Source organism: Manis javanica, chromosome 8, assembly GCF_040802235.1.
Source record: "Manis javanica isolate MJ-LG chromosome 8, MJ_LKY, whole genome shotgun sequence".
NCBI lineage: Eukaryota > Metazoa > Chordata > Mammalia > Pholidota > Manidae > Manis > Manis javanica.
Window position 1 is genome coordinate 52,396,580 of NC_133163.1, and position 17,353 is coordinate 52,413,932.

The following is a 17,353-nucleotide window of genomic DNA, read 5'->3' on the forward strand; positions in this document are numbered from 1 at the left end:
CAGCTGGGAGGGCCAAACTTTTCACTTGTTACTTGCCTTTCTTTACTGGGACAACTGCGACCCCTAGTGGCTTGTGTTAGGTAATTGCATGTAGACTGGGTCTTTGTGTCTTGCCCGGCCAGTGTGGAGGACTCTCCCTTTGTGAGGGCGTGGTCTGCCTTAGGCTGCTTCTCTGCTTTCGCAGAGCCCAGAGGGGTAGTGGACGGGGGGGCTGTTTGGCTGTTTACCTCCGTGAGGGGTCTCAGAGCTGTTGCCCAGGGGGTTTCTGTGCCCAATTTTCCCTGTAATTTCCAGCCACTGGGCTGTGACCTGTGTTCTTTCCATCCAGCTGTTACGTCCCTGTCCCTTTAAGACTTTCAAAAAGCACTCGCTTTTCTTTGTCACAGGGGCATCAGCTTCGGGACCCGCTCAGAGTTCTTGCTGCCCTGTTTCCCTAGTTTCCAGCCCTCCACGCATGCACTGTGCCTGCGCTCTGGAGCGGGTGGCTGGGGCTGGGTGTTTAGGAGTCCTGGGCTCCCTCTCCCTCCCGCCGGGAGCTGGGGGAAGGCGTGGTCATGTCCCGCCGGGCTGGGGGTTGTATCTTACCCCTTTCACCAGGCACTGGGCTCTCGCACGTGTGGATGTTGTCTGGCTGTTGTCCTGTGTCTTCTGGTCTCTCTTTTAAGATTAGTTGTATTTGTTGTATTTTCAAAAATATATATGTTTTTGGGAGGAGATTCCCACTTTCCTACTACCATGTTGGCTCTGCCTCTTTATACCCTCCCCAAGGCAAGCAGTCTTAACTAACAGGTACTCAATGCTTGGATATAGCCACTATGTTGGAGAAACAGGATGTTTATCCTACAGGATTATCTGGAGGACTGACTATAAATAATGACATTGTCTCTCACTGGAGCTGGACATCATGAGACCATATGACAAGCCTACAGTCCCCTAACCCTTTACCTTTATTCCATTCTTGAGAGCTTTAAAAGACAAAACCCTAAGCCCTTAAGTGAGCCTCCTCTCTGACATTGCCCACACTCTCCTTTCTTGGCGTGTTCATCTTAAAAAGACTTCTTACTGCTCAATTTATTATGTTTTGTTTCTGTTCTCTTCCAGTGCTGTCTTGTCACTTTGCTATTTCATTCTATTTTCCAGACTTTAAGCACATGTCTTCACTCTCTCTGTCCTACTTCAGATAAGTAGGGAGGAGCTACTGAGAACTCTGATTTGAGCTTGCAAGCTTTTGTCAATGAGCTTCCCTTCTTCTCTGCTTTATTCAAGTAAACCTGCCTTTGTCTACCTTGACTTGCCCATTCGTCCCTTACAGTGTATTCAAGTAAAAGTTTTGCTCTGCTTCACTACTGTCTCTGCCCTTCAGTTCTTTTCATGGCAGGTAACAAGAACTGAGGAAAACAAACTAAACCCCTCTAACTCTGGGGGGAAAATCCCAGGGCATAATACCTTTTAAACTGAAATCACTCAAAGGGAGAAATAAAGTGTAAGAAATCCATTTATTTCTTACAAGCAGCTGTCCCATCTCTCTCCAGACTTAGCTGCAGCAGAAGAGTGCTCCACCCATCCTCTCTGGGCCAGATAATTCCTTGCAGCCCTTGTAATTACCTGTTGATATGTAGATGGCTAATAGTTTCCACCCCTTGGAAACACCTATTGATATGCAGAAGCACTAAACAAAGGTGAGAGATTCTGGAAATACTGCAAATTTACCCACACCCCCAACACAATCACTACTCACTGGTCCAAACTTAATAAGTGGGCATGGAGACAAAGAGAACAGTGGAGTGAGGCTTTAATGGCAGTCTTGCAAGATCGGATGTCTGGTGAGCAGGTACTCTCAGGGCAGTTACAACAAGCAATTTATTCCTTAGCATGCAAGTCCCCCTCCCTGGTTCCTCATTGGCTAAGTACTATAGTGCTCACATTCTTTTCTGGATGTCCCCTAAGCAAATTATATCAATTTTAGGCTACCTTTACATTTGTCTTAATTTTATTGCCTGTTTCAAAACTTCTTTTTTGCCGAATATGCACAGCCTTTCCTTCTCAATTTCCTTCCCCACTCCCAACCTGAGCAACTTCCTGGCATGCACTTTGCCACATGGGCTTTTTGTCAATATATTATTTCCTCTGGGAATAAATCACATTAAGTTTTATGCCATTTCTAACAGATCGGAGCATCATCAGCTGAGAGAAAATTGAATAAGTTTAGGAAATTCCTCAGTACCTGGCCACAAAAAGGCCTGGCTGGAGCATTTTAACCCATTTTACAGTTAAGGAAAGGACATTGAGTGAACTGAATTTTAATATTCAACAAGCTTTGTTGTTATTCCCTGAAGAGTGATGAGATGGTTGTGAAACATACAAAGGAGAGTCAATGAAATAGTAGTCTATACAGTTGCTGAGGAAGTCCAAAGAAGTGGGCTATATGTCAGTATGACCCAGTTTTCCTTAATTACAGGTGTGCATAATAACCCTGGAGAAGCTTTCTCAAAATATACCAGACCAAAGGCCTCTCTAGGCTTCCTGGTTTGTTAGGGTCCAGGACTCCAGGGTTTCCCAGAGAACAAGACACAGACACGGAGATGAAAATCCAAGCAAAGTCTTTATTCAGCCAGCAAGCTGGGGTCAACAGCACCTCCTCTGACACGCAGGCCGAGTCCAAGCTGCCGACCCCCAAGCAACTTTAGGTATGGTTTATATGGGATTTCTACAGTCATTGCACCAGAGCCTGCACATTACCCCAACCAATGAATTTCAAACACATTCTATACTTTGGCCAATAAAATTGGAACAGGTATACACCAGATGCCTGACTTTTGCACAAGCATTCCTATGTGACTTATCATGAGTTTCAACCCCAGGGGGGTCGTTTACTTCTAGTTATCTAACTTAGGGTAGGGTCCAGGAATGTTAGCCTCATGTAGTTTCTGGCTTTTAGTTATCTAACTTAGGGCAGGGTCCAGGAATGTTAGCCTCACATAGTTTCTATGAAAACTGGGTGTCTCAGCCCTTTCCCTGCATTCCTCTACAGGTTCAAGATACACCAGTTGTGTCCAGGCACATGCATTTTTAGGAAAAAATATCTCAGAATGTGATTATGAAGCACAGTGTAGTTTGAAAGGCACAGATGTAGATTGTCACTTGCAAACAAAGAAGATAATGAAAAATCAACAGGCTCATGAAGAACAATGGAGATTCAAAAGAGGAAAATTTTAAACTAAGTTTTTAGTATAAAGGCTGTGATCCCGAGAAAAAGACAGTTGATATAGAATACAGAAGATAATTTTGATAGTTTAATATGTATTCTTGTGTGGTTCAGGACATCATCAAATTAAATAATCCAGAAGAGGCCACTGCAAAGAGTAAACTCTGGGAGTATATTTTTGAACAAAAACAGTGTAGGAAATTCTGGTACTGTAGTTGAAAATCAATGCAATAGAGAAACTATTGGAAGAGATAGGAAAAATTATAGGAGAAAAACTGTCAATTCATAAAAAATTTAGGAAAAGAGAAAATAAAGCAAGAAAGCAAAATAAATGCAAATGATTGGAAATGATAGAAGAAAGAATAGCAAATGCATGTGTAATTACAACAAATATAAGCAGGTTATATACATGTTTTTTTTAAAAAGTGAGTCATCTTGCCTAAGGAGAAAAACATTAAAAAAGGATTTAAAATAGATAAAGATAAGAATTCATTCAACATAAATAAACTGATGAGTGTTCAAAGTTGCTTTTACTTTCTAAAAAATTTAGCAATAGTGGATAGATATCATTTATTTAAATAATAAATAAGTGAAGTAATTAACAATAGACTACTACATAGTTGTTATAAAGGTCAGATTATGATTACATGTACAGACAAGGAAAGATACTGTTGGGAAGGAAGAAATTCCCTCTGCCCCTCAAGTTACTTTTTGTTGATCTAGAAATCAAATTGACATGATACAGATAAATGGAAGAGAAAAAAAACCCAGGAGTTAAATTATGTACAAATGGAAAAGCCAAAGACATGGATTCCAAAGATCAGTCAGGGAGAATGAGGTTTATATCTTTCATCCTGAACCAAAGAGGAGGGGGTGGGGGCCTGGGACTTCAAAGGAAAAGGGAAAAAATTCATAGGAACATAAAAAGAGTAAATGGTAAACAAAATATTTGATGGGTCATGCAGAAACAATGGGACACAGAGAGGGATTTTAACAGTCTTGGCCACAGGCCTCCCTGTCTACCACACCTCCTTCACATTCTAATCTAGTTACTTATGGTGATAGCTCTCCCCCTGGAGCAGTTCCTTCATCTACATTGTTTTCATGCAGTTGTTGGCAAAGTATTTTTCTTTGTCTTTTGGGCCTTGATGATTTTCAGCTCAACATCTTCATGTCACAATGGCACATCTTGGGGCAGCCTGCCCTTGGTCCCAACAATATCCAGGCAAACTGTTGAGTTTAAAACTGCTTGTACAGCAGTAGGCATGGTATTGTTATAGCACAGAAGTACTCAGATATGACGAGGGATGAGGAATTTGGCTGGATGCTTGCTTACATTCTATACATTCTGTGCAAGCTATTCCCCTGGGAAGTGGAGTGAGACTGGCCAAAACTGACTTGTTCCAACATGAAAGAGAAATTGACCTGAACTTCACCTCAAAATGCATTAACATGGTAAAAATCACACCTCTCTGCTATTAGCATAGTAAAAATCACATCTCCCACACCATGACAGTCCCAGTGGGGAACAAATATAGTCAAAAACCCCTCTGCCCTACATGGGGGTAGAGCAACCCCAAACTCCAGGAAGACTCTTTTTCCTTTGAGACCTAATCTCACTTAGTGAATATTCTCCTTCCTTCATATAAAAAAGGTTCCCTATATTGTTCCCCCTCTGCCCTTGCCCAACCCTCAGGTGTATACTATTGTCTTTCTTTAACTTTATTATCCAAATAAACTTAATGCTCAACAGCTTTTCTGTACCTGTTCTTGAATTCTTTCCTGTAAGAAGTCAAGGACTCGTCTCCAGTAACAGTATGATTGGATTTAAAGGTATAACACTAAAATAATGTTATTTCTGGATAATGCAGAATGTGAAAGTACTTCTGATATTCCTTTACGTACACTTCAGTTTTAATTTTCTTGAAAAGCATGTACCTTTTTTAAAATAAACATAAAAATGTTTCTTGTAAAAAGAAACAGCCAGAATGTAAAGAATTAATAAATTATGAAGAATGCAGAAAGACTGAATGGAATACATGATTTATGACCCTTTCCAAAATACCAGCACTAATAGCATTTCAGTGGACCTTATTGAATTAATTACTGTGTTACTAGGAACTAATACAAAACCTGATGCATAGTAGATATGCAACACCTATTTGTTAAATGTAACTAAACTAAGATGATACTGGAAATGTCTATATAAAATATTGTTAAATAAAAAAGTTCTACAAACTGCTTACAATATTTTTACTGATTGCAACTATGCAGCCAGTATAAATATGCATTTGCTATTGTCAATAAAAGCTGAAAGAGAATCAGCAGTAATGACGATATTTGGAATACTGTACTATTCTAATAAAAATATTAATATTAATTATTTTCTGTGTTGGTATAAACAAGGCAGCCAGGTTCCTGCTTTTTGGATTCTGCAATCTAAAAGGGAGATATACAGTAAACAAATAAATAAGGAATAATTGAGGAGATTCTTAAAGATTGTTGTGAATTCTATAACAAATAATCCAGGAAGGTCATTATTAGGCATATGTGCTCACAGTAGAATTTAGAGAAATCAAGTGCAGAGCCTAAGAGGCTGTAAAAGTGCTGGCATATTCAAGGAAAATTCACTAGTAATAGAGTAATAGTAATATCAGTCTGTTAGGGGAGAGTAAAAGGTGAAAAATGGTCAGAGACCAGGTAATCCAGAAACTTGCAGTCACAATAAAATGCTTGGATTTTATTCAATGTGTAATTGGAAATCACTGAAGGATTTAGCAAGGAGTGACATGATTAGATTTACATTTTTGTAAGATGAATCTGGCTGCTCTATGGAGTTTGAAAGATTGAAGAGAGGAGGCAAAGTAGAAAATAAAAGAACAGTTAAGACAATGCTGTAAGAGTCCAAGAAAGATGTTTTTGATCATATGGAAATAGTAGGCATGGAATTACTTGGATAAATTAGAGATGAATATGAGAGGAGATCATAGTTATCTGTTGGTTATAGAAAGTGAGGGAGGGGAGGAACAACAAGCACCTTGGCCCATTTACTGAAATATAAAGGGGAGGAAGTGAGACAGGGACCATGGGCTTAGACAGAGTAGGGTGAGGGCCTCTGGAAAAAGCAAGGCAAGATATTTACAGTCAAAGCAATGTAACAATGTAAAGTCCCTATTGAAACTCTGTGTTCAGCATTATGCAAAGTCAAGGTCACACTAATTCTCTAGGGTAAAGATACCACACTAAGAATATAGACATCTTCAATGAAAACAGTCAAAGGTCAAAAGGCCAGGAGCAACTTGGCCTGGAATGTTTGAGTGTTCCACAAGGGTATCTTAGCATAACCCATGACTTCACTGTGAACAGCCCTAGCAAACAGACAACAACCCAGCCCACCTTGAGGGCAACACAGGTGGTACAAGTCCATACCCTAAGCCCTCAGTTCCCCAAAATCCTCAACTACCTATAAATCCCCTAGACAACTGCACCACCCTGGGCTCTCTTGTCCCCTCCTGGAGTGAGCCAGGAGCTCTTTCTTCTCACTTTACTTCTAAATAAAAGTCTCTTCCTGGCTCTCCTACGTTGGGTGTTTGTGAAGCTCATTCTTCAATTTCACAAACAAGAACCCTGGCATCAGAAGGACAGATGAAATTACAGTTTATTTTGGGAACACTGAATATGTTGTCCCAATTAGATATTCAAGTGGAAAAGTCAAGTAGACTGTCTCAATTTCAGTGGCAATGTCTAGTCAGTATTTACAAATTTGGGAATCATCACCTCTGAAAGTCATGAGAATAGACATCTATTACTATAAACACTATGCTAGTGTTAATCACATTCCAATTTTTGCTTCTCCTATGCTTAAGAAAGTCTCATCAGCTAATACATATAGATATATATATATATATCTACGTATATTTCTGATGAAGTTAAGTAAGATACTGGATTTGAAAATTTTATTATTGGACTCCTGTACCTTGCCTTATACATATTGGGTAGACAACAAATGTTTGTTTTATGAAAAAAAAGAATTAATTTTATTTTTGTAAAGGAAATATTTTAAACCTACTTATGAAACTTTAAAAATATACTAGTCTACCATCATATAATTAACAAAAATAACTCCCTACAAATTATTTTTCTGACACTTTTGAAATAAGCAACTACTCAGGAACTTTAATCTTACATTCTACCTATGTTTGAAAGACACAGTCAGGTAATAACATTATAGTTATGGCAGTTTCCTTCTCTATACTCAGTAAAATCTATTCCTGAGAGCGGAGCCCTAGGATGCGTTCATCTGTAGTGTCCTTCATGATTTTGAAGGACATCTAAATTGGCTTCTGTGGGTAAATGGCAGAATTTCAAGAATCTCCTGCCTGGTCTAGGTCCATTTACATATCACTGGTTATTTACCACGAAGAGCCTTGTAGCCTCTGGGGCAAGAAGTGCAGAGAAAAGGGCAATTCTCTCCTCCCCTCTGTTTTTAGTATGTAATGGGCCTAGTGTTCTTCCAGTCACCAAGGACCTGCCCATGGAGTTCCTGTCAGTGGGGTGGGTGAGAGAGAAGAGCATGAGCCAGGCTGGGAGTCAGATGTAGCCTGGCCTGGCTAGCAACTGTGAGGAACAAAAGCCTTCCTCCCAGCCCGTCCTTTCCCTTGATTTACTTCAGTTTCATTGCTTTCATAAGGGACTCCCCAGTCTGGGAATACCCTTCCCCTTAGAACTGCAGCTTCCCAATAGTCCCTTCAGTTCTTTACTGGTCTAGTACCCAGCCACCAACAAAAATAGGTTTCACATCTCCCTCTCACATCACCCAGCATGGTGACACTGCATTCCAAGTAGATTAGTTTCTTGGTATAGTTCCACTACATTGCTGCAGGTCTATATATTAATCCGAATTCAGAGAAAACAATTATGTATTTAGGAATTTCAATTTTAGTTGCATTCAGAAAAAGATTTATTTTCCTTTTATAATAAAAAAAAAGCCAAGACAAAGTTAAAGTCTGTGTAGTCTTTAGTACATAGGCTTATCATTTGTTTAAGCAATAATACCAACAGCTCCCTGAGACATGTTTGTCTGATGTTTACAGAAACATGCCATGATTTATGAAACTTTAAACTAGCTTATCTCCACTGTGTTGAGTTATCCTTTGCATTTCATATCAGTAAACCAAAACACATATTCTAAATGACATGAGCCTTCCAATATGCTTCTAGTCCATTCTTAGACATGCCAGAACTTTAGTTCCAAAGAGGAATTCTTCCTTCTATTTTCATGTAAGATGAGAGAAGGTAATCTTGTAACTGACAGATTGTTACTATAGCAAATTTAGCAAATACTCTTTCTTAAAGACAGATTTAAAAATTCATGAGTATAACTTTGGTTATAAAGTTTAAAGGCCTTTGCTCCTTGCTGATTCAGAAAATAATATTGACATAAATATAAATCAGGAAACTGTGAAAAAGCTTTCTGAATTATTCACATGAATATTTTAAGTAATAAAATATTATTATAGCTGAGTCTCAATTGACAAGTACATGTTTTTCCATTATATTAGACTTAACCATTAATGGGCACAGAATGCATTATTCAAACAATCAAGGTTAAACTGCTCAAATGTAATAAGTATAGAAGTTTTTATTTTGTGATTTTTTTAAAATCTAGAAAAATTGTACCATTAACTGTTCCAATGCTAAATAATTTCCTGACTATCTACCAATGCTCAATGTGTCTGCAGTATATATTAGCTATATGGTTTATCCTGTGGAGTTCTTTATTGAAAAGCTCTTGAATGTCTAATAGCTACATTAAATTTTGATCCTCTCGTGGCACAGTCATCAATAACTGTAACCCATTGATTTTATCACCTTTTCACTTCCCTTCTGAGAAAACTCAATTCCATGGCCAATTACTATAGTAACTCCCTTACAAATAATCTCAATTCCTGTTTTGCACTCATTTTGCCACATTCACTTGGCATAATTTAAGCCAGGGTTTATACCTACAACCTGTAAGCTGAAAACACACACACACACACACACACACACACACACACACACACACACACACACACACTTTAAATTCAAGGGCAATAACCTCATTGAAGTTCTTAAGGCTGCCCAACAGCCATACTCAATTGCGCTGGTCTAACACTCTTCTAGTCTCCTAGATAACACACCTTCTGCACTTTCTGTTAACTACTTACACTTCCTCCTCTCCAATTTATGGTAATCTCCCAACTTTCCTGAGAACATAAAATAATTAAAAGAGAGCATTCTAAATTCTTACCATCATAGTGACCAAGCAGCCCGCATCTGTGCCCTTTGCCTCCTTGACCTTGGATGAGTGATTGTGGTCTTTATCTAAGACCAACTCTTTCACTTGTGCCCTCTCATCTAGTCAGGACATGGTCAATTGCATTTTCTCATGTCTTGCTGATTGCTTCTCCTCGTCACTGGATCACTTCCATCACCATACATATACCATTTCATCCATCTTAACAAAAAGAACTCTATTACTTTATTTTCCATTCAACTACTGTTTCACATCTGAGCTGTTTATTACAGTTCCCTTGGAAAGAGTGGTCTATATTCACTCTTACATTTTTATCTCTTTTCTCTCTTAAACTTATCCTAGCCAGGCTTTCATTCTTACACTCCACAGGAGACACTGTTCGGATGTTCCCAAGGTCTTCCATATTGACAAATCCCATAACTGTTTGCCAGGATTCATTTGGCTTGACTCCAGCAGCATTTAACAGATGATCGATATGCTCCCTGAATATTTTTTTCAGTTCTTAAACAGGACACATACTTCACATGGTTTTTGTTGGTTTGCTTGTTTGTTTTACTTCAGGGACCACTTCTTCATAATCTCCATTACTAATTCCTCCTTATTTCCCTAAGCATTCCGTTTGTTATGCTTCAGGGTTCAGACTTTGAATCTCTTCTCCTTGGATCTCTAATGAATATAGAGAAAGTGGTTGATTGGCTTTAATCCCATCAACCACTTTAAATGCTATCTGTACAGCATTTAAAATTATAGCTCAAAAAATAGCTCTAATGCAGACCACTCCTTTAAAAATCCAAATTTACAAACCTATCTGCCTGACAAGCATACCAGTTTGGAAGTGCAAAAGCCATCTCCAGCTTAATATACCAAAACCCCGAATCTTGACATCCTCTCTCCTTTTGTTTCTATTAAGTTTTCTCCACCTAATTAAATATTTTCTTTTGGTTGCTTAGGCTTAAAAATGTACTGCCTCCCTCTTCCCATTTCCTATATCTAATCTATCAGCAAAACCTATTAGCTATTATTAGGACAAATAAAAACTAAAAACAAGAGGCTTAATTCTATTGAAAGTAAGGGAAGAGACTTTCTACCACATCTACCCCCCTGCCTTTTCTTGGAGCACTTACTTTAGAAAACTTGTAATTTTAAGTACTTTCTTTGAAATTTATATATACATTTGGAAAACTACGTAGGCCTACTCTCAGTTTTATTCCTAGAAATATCTTTCTTAAGGACCTGGAGCCATCTCTTTGAAATGTAAACATTTTTGTGGGAAGGTATAAACCTGATTGATTGGACACCTTGTTCCAAGTTGCAAAACTATCTCCTGTAATAAACATATAAGAATCTTGTTCCTTTTCTGGATGGAACCAATTTAACTACTACAGATGGTCACCTCAACTACCAAGTAAATTTAGGATAAATTATATGTGACATATGGTGTTATCAAGTCCTCTTACTTGAAGACTAGTTATTGCTTGTCTTGAGAACATGTATTTAATGGATTGTGTCTGCTTTGCAATATAAAAAGGTGATGTTTCTTGCTGTCTGCAGTCTCTTAGAACATTGCTTATAATATGCAATTATATCCTGCTTTAATGATTATTCAATAATAAAACTGTTTCCTTTGTCTACTAACTATGTGCAGAGGATTTCTGGGTTGGGAGAAGACTTTCTTACTAATTTTATTTTCCCAAGAATTTATATTCCAAATAGATCCTGAATCTACAACTTCTCAAAATCTTCACTTCTATTACCCTGGTCCAAGCCATTTGATCATCTCATTGGAATTATTAAAATAACCACCTAGTTAACCTCTGTCTTTCAGTCTTTGCCACCTTAAAATTTATTGTACTACCATGGCTAAATATATCTTTTAATTAACAAATGAGATCTTACTGTTCCTCTGATCCTTCACTGATTTTGTAAAGAAAATTATTGTAATCTATAGAAAATTAAAGAAAATATAAATGTGTATAAAATTAGCCTAGATGCACCAATTAACTTTGTGCAACATCATCTTATCACTCACCAGATTCTACTTTTATATATATATATATAATATATATATATACAGATACATATATATACATCTGAACCATTTTAAAGTAAGTTGTAGCCATCACTGTAACTCATCCCTAGATATTTCGGTATGTATCAATTAAGAACAAGGACATTCTCCTACATAACCATAACAACACTGTTGGGAGGAAGAATTTTCCTCTACTCTTCAAGGTTCTGCTAGATGGTCTGAGAATCAAACTGACATGAGACAGATTAACAGGAGAGAAAAAAAATTTTTTTAATTATGTTTGTACAGGGAATCCATAGACATAGATTCCAAGTACAGTCAGGGACAATGAAGTACATATGTTATATTGAACTAAAGAGAGGTCTAGAACTTCAAAGTAAAAAGGGAATCAATTCATGGGATATGAAAGAGTACATGTTGGGTAAATAAATGCTGGATGGGCCACACAAAAAAAATGGGACACAAAGAAGAATTTAACAAACAAACTTTGCCACATTCCTCCCTGTCTACTACACCCAGTCCATATTATAATGTATCTATTTATGTTGGTAGTTCTCTTGGACCAGTTCCTCCACTAAATCCTTTTTTTCCAGTTAGTGGGGGAAGCTCAAAGTTTCCTTCTGAGTCTTTTTCGCCTTGATTGTTTTCAGCTTGCATGTTAGAGTGGCACATCTAGGGTCTTTCTGCCCTCAGCTCCCACACCATCATCATACCCAAGAGATTTAACACTGATACAACTATACTGCCTAATAGTCTGTTTTCAAATGCTTCAAATTGCTCCAAAAGTCATTGCATATAAATATATACATTTAGTCCAGGATGTAATAGACAATAATAGGGCAATGCATTGTATTTGAGTGTAGTGCATATTTACTATAAAAAAGTGGTCCTTCTTTTTATTTGAATATTTTATAGTTTTGAAAATAAAATATCCCTTAATCTATAATTGCCTGATTACTTCTCTTTCATTGAATTTAAGTAAACAGTTTGGTAAGAAAGCTAAATAAGTAATGATGAGGCCTTGTCATTGAAAGGAAGAGACACATTATATCAGAGTCCCAATATGGTGGTATATGCCAAATCTATTCATAGAAAAGGTAACTTTAACCCTTTTTATATGATACATATTTTTTAGAATGACATTATAAGAAATAACAAATAGCCTCTACCCCAATAACTTTTAACCTTGTAGTTTTAATATTCATTAATGATATTTTTCTACATTAGTTACTACCATGGTGGTGGCAATTAGTAATTTTTATAATATCATTATTCTACATTTATTAGTATAATCTGAAAATAATTGCTTTTCTATGACTCCTCCCTTTTATTAATAGCACTTGGGCTTTATGGACTGATATTTTAGAAAGAATTTAATGTGTTATAATTCATGACTTATCAATATCTACATAGGAATCAGAAAATGTCAAATGTTTAACAGAAATCAATATAGAGAACATGTTGGCCTCTTCCCTGTCTCCGACCCACAGATTAAGGAGGCGACACAATGAGATATCGAAGACCTGAATGGGCCAGCCAGGGGACTCAAGGAGTAACAGCTCAAGAGTAATGCCGAGAAGGCACTCCTCATATTTATTGAGTAAATGAATATCTGAAGAATTCTGAGTAGGGGGTTCAGCACATGATCATCATCTATCTTTGAGTCCTACCCAAGGGCAGGAGACTCCTTAAGGATACCAAAATCATGTGAGGGTGATCATGAGCTGTAGGAACTTTTTATGGCTTTAATCACTCTGCCGTTGACCAAACATCAGAGGTTGTAGGAGAGACAATCAAGTCACAAATCTTCATACATTTGATTTCTATATTACTTGATTTATATATTAAGCCCATTAATACCACAGAACAAGTAACCATATGAAGATGCTCACCAGGTAATTGAAAAGGCAAATAAACACAACAAAATACTCAGGTATCATGGAAATAGTGACTGTATAAAGCAAATACCACTCCAGGACAGAGAAAGAATAATGATGGTAATTAAATAAGAAAGAAATTCAGGAGTCCAAAGTAATATGAAAAAAATGACAAGGATAGGCAACATTATTCAGATGATGGCTAGAAAAGAATATGTAAAACAGTGATCTCAATAGTTTTATCACTCCATACAATCTTACGATGGTCTACTACATTGATAATGTTATTTTGATAGATTCTCAGGAGAAGCAAATAATAAGTATTTTAGATGCCTCAGTGAAACATGTAAAAATGAGATGATCATGGATAAAATCACAAAAATTCAGGGTCTTTCAGTACAGTGAATTTTCTGGGAGTCCAGTGGTAAAGGAGTGCCTATTTCCCATAATTTAAGCAAAGGGAATGCTTTTTAGATTTTGAATTTTTGGTTTTCTATTATGTGAAATACAGTATCTTAGAGTAGTTTTGAGTTTCTTTTATTATAACTGAATTTTGAATATCTCTGTGGACTTAGTGGCCAATTTTTATAGCTTTTGCTCACAGGATTTCAGTATTTTTATTTTGTTCGCAGCTTTAAAGAACAATATAGTTTTTCCAGCTTTTAAAATTTTAGATGGTGCTAACTATAGTAAGGGAAGACAGTTTGTTCTCACACATGGGCCAAAAATCTAAAATAGGAATATTCAATGTTCTTGACTTGTATGGTAGACATTTCAAAGGAAGATACTCATAGAATGAGAGAGAAACTGATCTGTGGCTCCCTTCCTCATGGAAATTCTTCTAATAGTAAAACTGGGACTTTGGGGATGTTATTTAATTCAAGAGATCTCTGTTATAGATTCCAGACATAGCTACATTGCATACATTATGCAATTCACTGGGTGGCAAATTGATTTTCTGAGTTGTTTGCTGTAGGTGTTTTTCTGGTGGATTTAGCTCTTCTCTGAACAATAGCAGCACCTTTAAAAATAATACCTATGTACCTCTCTGAGATGACTCACTGCCTCTGGAAAATGCTGTGATCAACTGATCTACTCTTTATACAGACATTGTTCTTCACAATGTGTGATGCTTAAGTTTTATAGTTGAATCCTGGAAGGAAGTCATGAGCTTTTGTTGTTTGGATACTCATAGTCATGCATACAGTAAGAAATACATCAGAACTCTGTTGGGGAGGAAGAATACTCCTCTACTCTTCAAGATTCTCCTGGCTGGTCTAAGACTCAAACTGACATGAGATAGATTGACAGGAGAATAAAAAACAAACTTTAATCAGGAACATACTGGAATCTATGGACATAGATTCCAAAGACAGTCAGTCAGGGACAGGGAGCTATATATCTTGAACCAAGGAGAAGGGGGTAGAAGTCTGGGACTTCAAAGGAGAAAGGGAAGCAATTCACGGGAATATGAAAGTAAATATTTGGTAAACAAATGCTTGATGGACCATACAGAAACAATGGGACACAAAAAGTAATTTTAACAAACAGATTTTGCCACATTCCTCCCAGTCTATCACACCTCATTCACATTATAATGTAGTTACCTATGTAATAGCTCTCTTCCTGGAGCAGGTGCTCTATCTAAATTCTTTTTATGCAGTTGAGTGAGGGGGTAAGATCAAAATTTCTTTGAGTCTTTTGAGCCTTTATTGTTTTCAGTTCAATATACTCTGTATGTCAAAGTGGCATGTCTTCAGGCAGCTTGCCTTGGTTCCTACAAATCTGTATACTCAATGTTGCAAGCATCTGTGGTCTCTCACCTCATCTTTAAAGTCTTCATTTCTCTTCTATTTCTCAGTGGATCTAATTTCATTTATCATCTCCTCCACTGTATCTAATCTGCTTTTAATACCCTCCATTGTGCTCTTCAACAATTGGATCTCCGACTGGAATTCATTCCTGAGTTCTTGAATACTTTTCTGTACTTCCATAAGCATGTTAATGATTTTATTTTGAAATCCCTTTCAGGAAGATTCATGAGGTCAATTTCTTTTGAATCTTTCTCAGCTGTGGTATTCATAATTTTACTTTGAACCAAGTTTCTTTGGCATTTCATATTTGTATATGGTGCCCTCTAGTGCCCAGAAACTCTACTCTCTGGGACTGCTCAGCCCCTGAAGAAATGTTGGGGATCTCAGGGGAGTGGTATTGGTGCCTGGGGGGAGGAAAGAGCTGTTTCCTGCTTCCTGGATGCTATTGCCTACCTCCACTTCCAGAACCAGTGGGCTGAGCACACAGGTATAAGCCTCTAGGCTTTGCATTTGTAGTTGCTGTAGATGGGACTTCCCTCTGGCTGGCCTAATGCCAGGGTAGGATTTGCCAGTTTGTGAGCCAGTTGGGGCTGGTCAGGAGAAAGGCGCAGTAGGCTGCAATATCACGGAGCAGGTCCTTCGAGCTGTGTAGCCAACCAGGGAGCTGAAGTGCCTGAAGATCAAGAAAGTTCCCAACCTGCTGGGCAGAATGCACCTGGACAATGTTGTCTACCTGTCCTTCTCCTGAGCAGTAAGCTCTGTGCAATCCTTGCCCCTTTAGCAGCTCCCTGGCTGTTAGGAAGTCTGTCAGACTGTCCACCTTTCTTTTGTCCCAGAGCAGCCAGATATGGATCCCTGCTTTCCCCAAATGGCTGGAATCTCAGTCTCTCCAGGTATTCTGCCTGTTTTAGCTTTCCAACCCCTTAATCATGAGAGTACCATGAAAGCACCTTGAAATGTAGGTTTGTGCTCCCAGAGCAGATCTCTGGAGTTAGGTATTCAGCAATCCCAGGCCTCCACTCCCTCCCCACTCCATTTCTCTTTCTCCCGCCAGTGAGCTAGGGTTGGGGAAGGGCTTGGGTCCCACCAGGCCACAGCTTTGGTACATTAGTTACCCTGTTCCATGAAGTTTATTCTTTTCTCTGGGTGTATGCAGTTAGGCGCAGCCCTCTTTCCTGTTGCTCTTTCAGAATTAGTCATATTAATAATATTTTCATATTATATGTGGTTTTAGGAGGAAGCCTGTGTCTCACCTTTCATGCTGCCATCTTTCTAAAATAAGCACTAATTTAAAAATATGGGAATAGAAAAATTTGTTTATAATTTAATCTTCACAAATTCTTGGGAATTGCACATTAAAGCTTTTAATAATTTGGCTGAAATCTATATTTGATATCTCCTTCTTTTAGTCACTACAAGTTTAGTTTATTGACATTCTCTCAAAAATAAAACACTGTGATTATTAAATTTCAATTTGACCACATTCAGAAGAATGAAACTGGAACACCATTTTACACAATATTAAAAAATCTACTCAAAAGGTATTGAATACTTGAATGTGAGACCTGACACCATAACTCCTAGAGGAAAATACAAAGCAGTAAGACCCTTGATATCAGTCATGGTGATGTTGGTTTTGGATTTGGTTAAGCAAAGGCATAAAAAGCAAAAATAAACAAGTGGGATTATATCAGATTTAAAAGCTTCTGCACAGCAATCTACTTAATGGAAGAAAATATTTGCAAATCATATATCTGTTGAGGGATCAATACCCAAAATATAGAGAGAACTCACACAACTCAGTGTCAAAAACCCCAAATAATCCAATTTTAAAACTAGAGGAATTGAATGGACATTTTTCTAAAGAAGACATACAGATGGCCAACAGATGTAAGAAAAGGTTCTGAGTATCACTAATCATTCTAATCATCAGGTAGCTGCAAATCAAATTCACAATGACATGTCTCTACACCTGTTAGAAGGGCTGTCATCAAGAAGACAAGATAAAAGGTGTTGGCAAGGATGCTGGAGAATAGTGAGCCCTTATGTACTGATGGTGAGGAGGTAAACCGGGGTGGCCACTATGAAAACAGTATGGAGCCTCCTCAAAAAGTAAAAAATAGAATTACC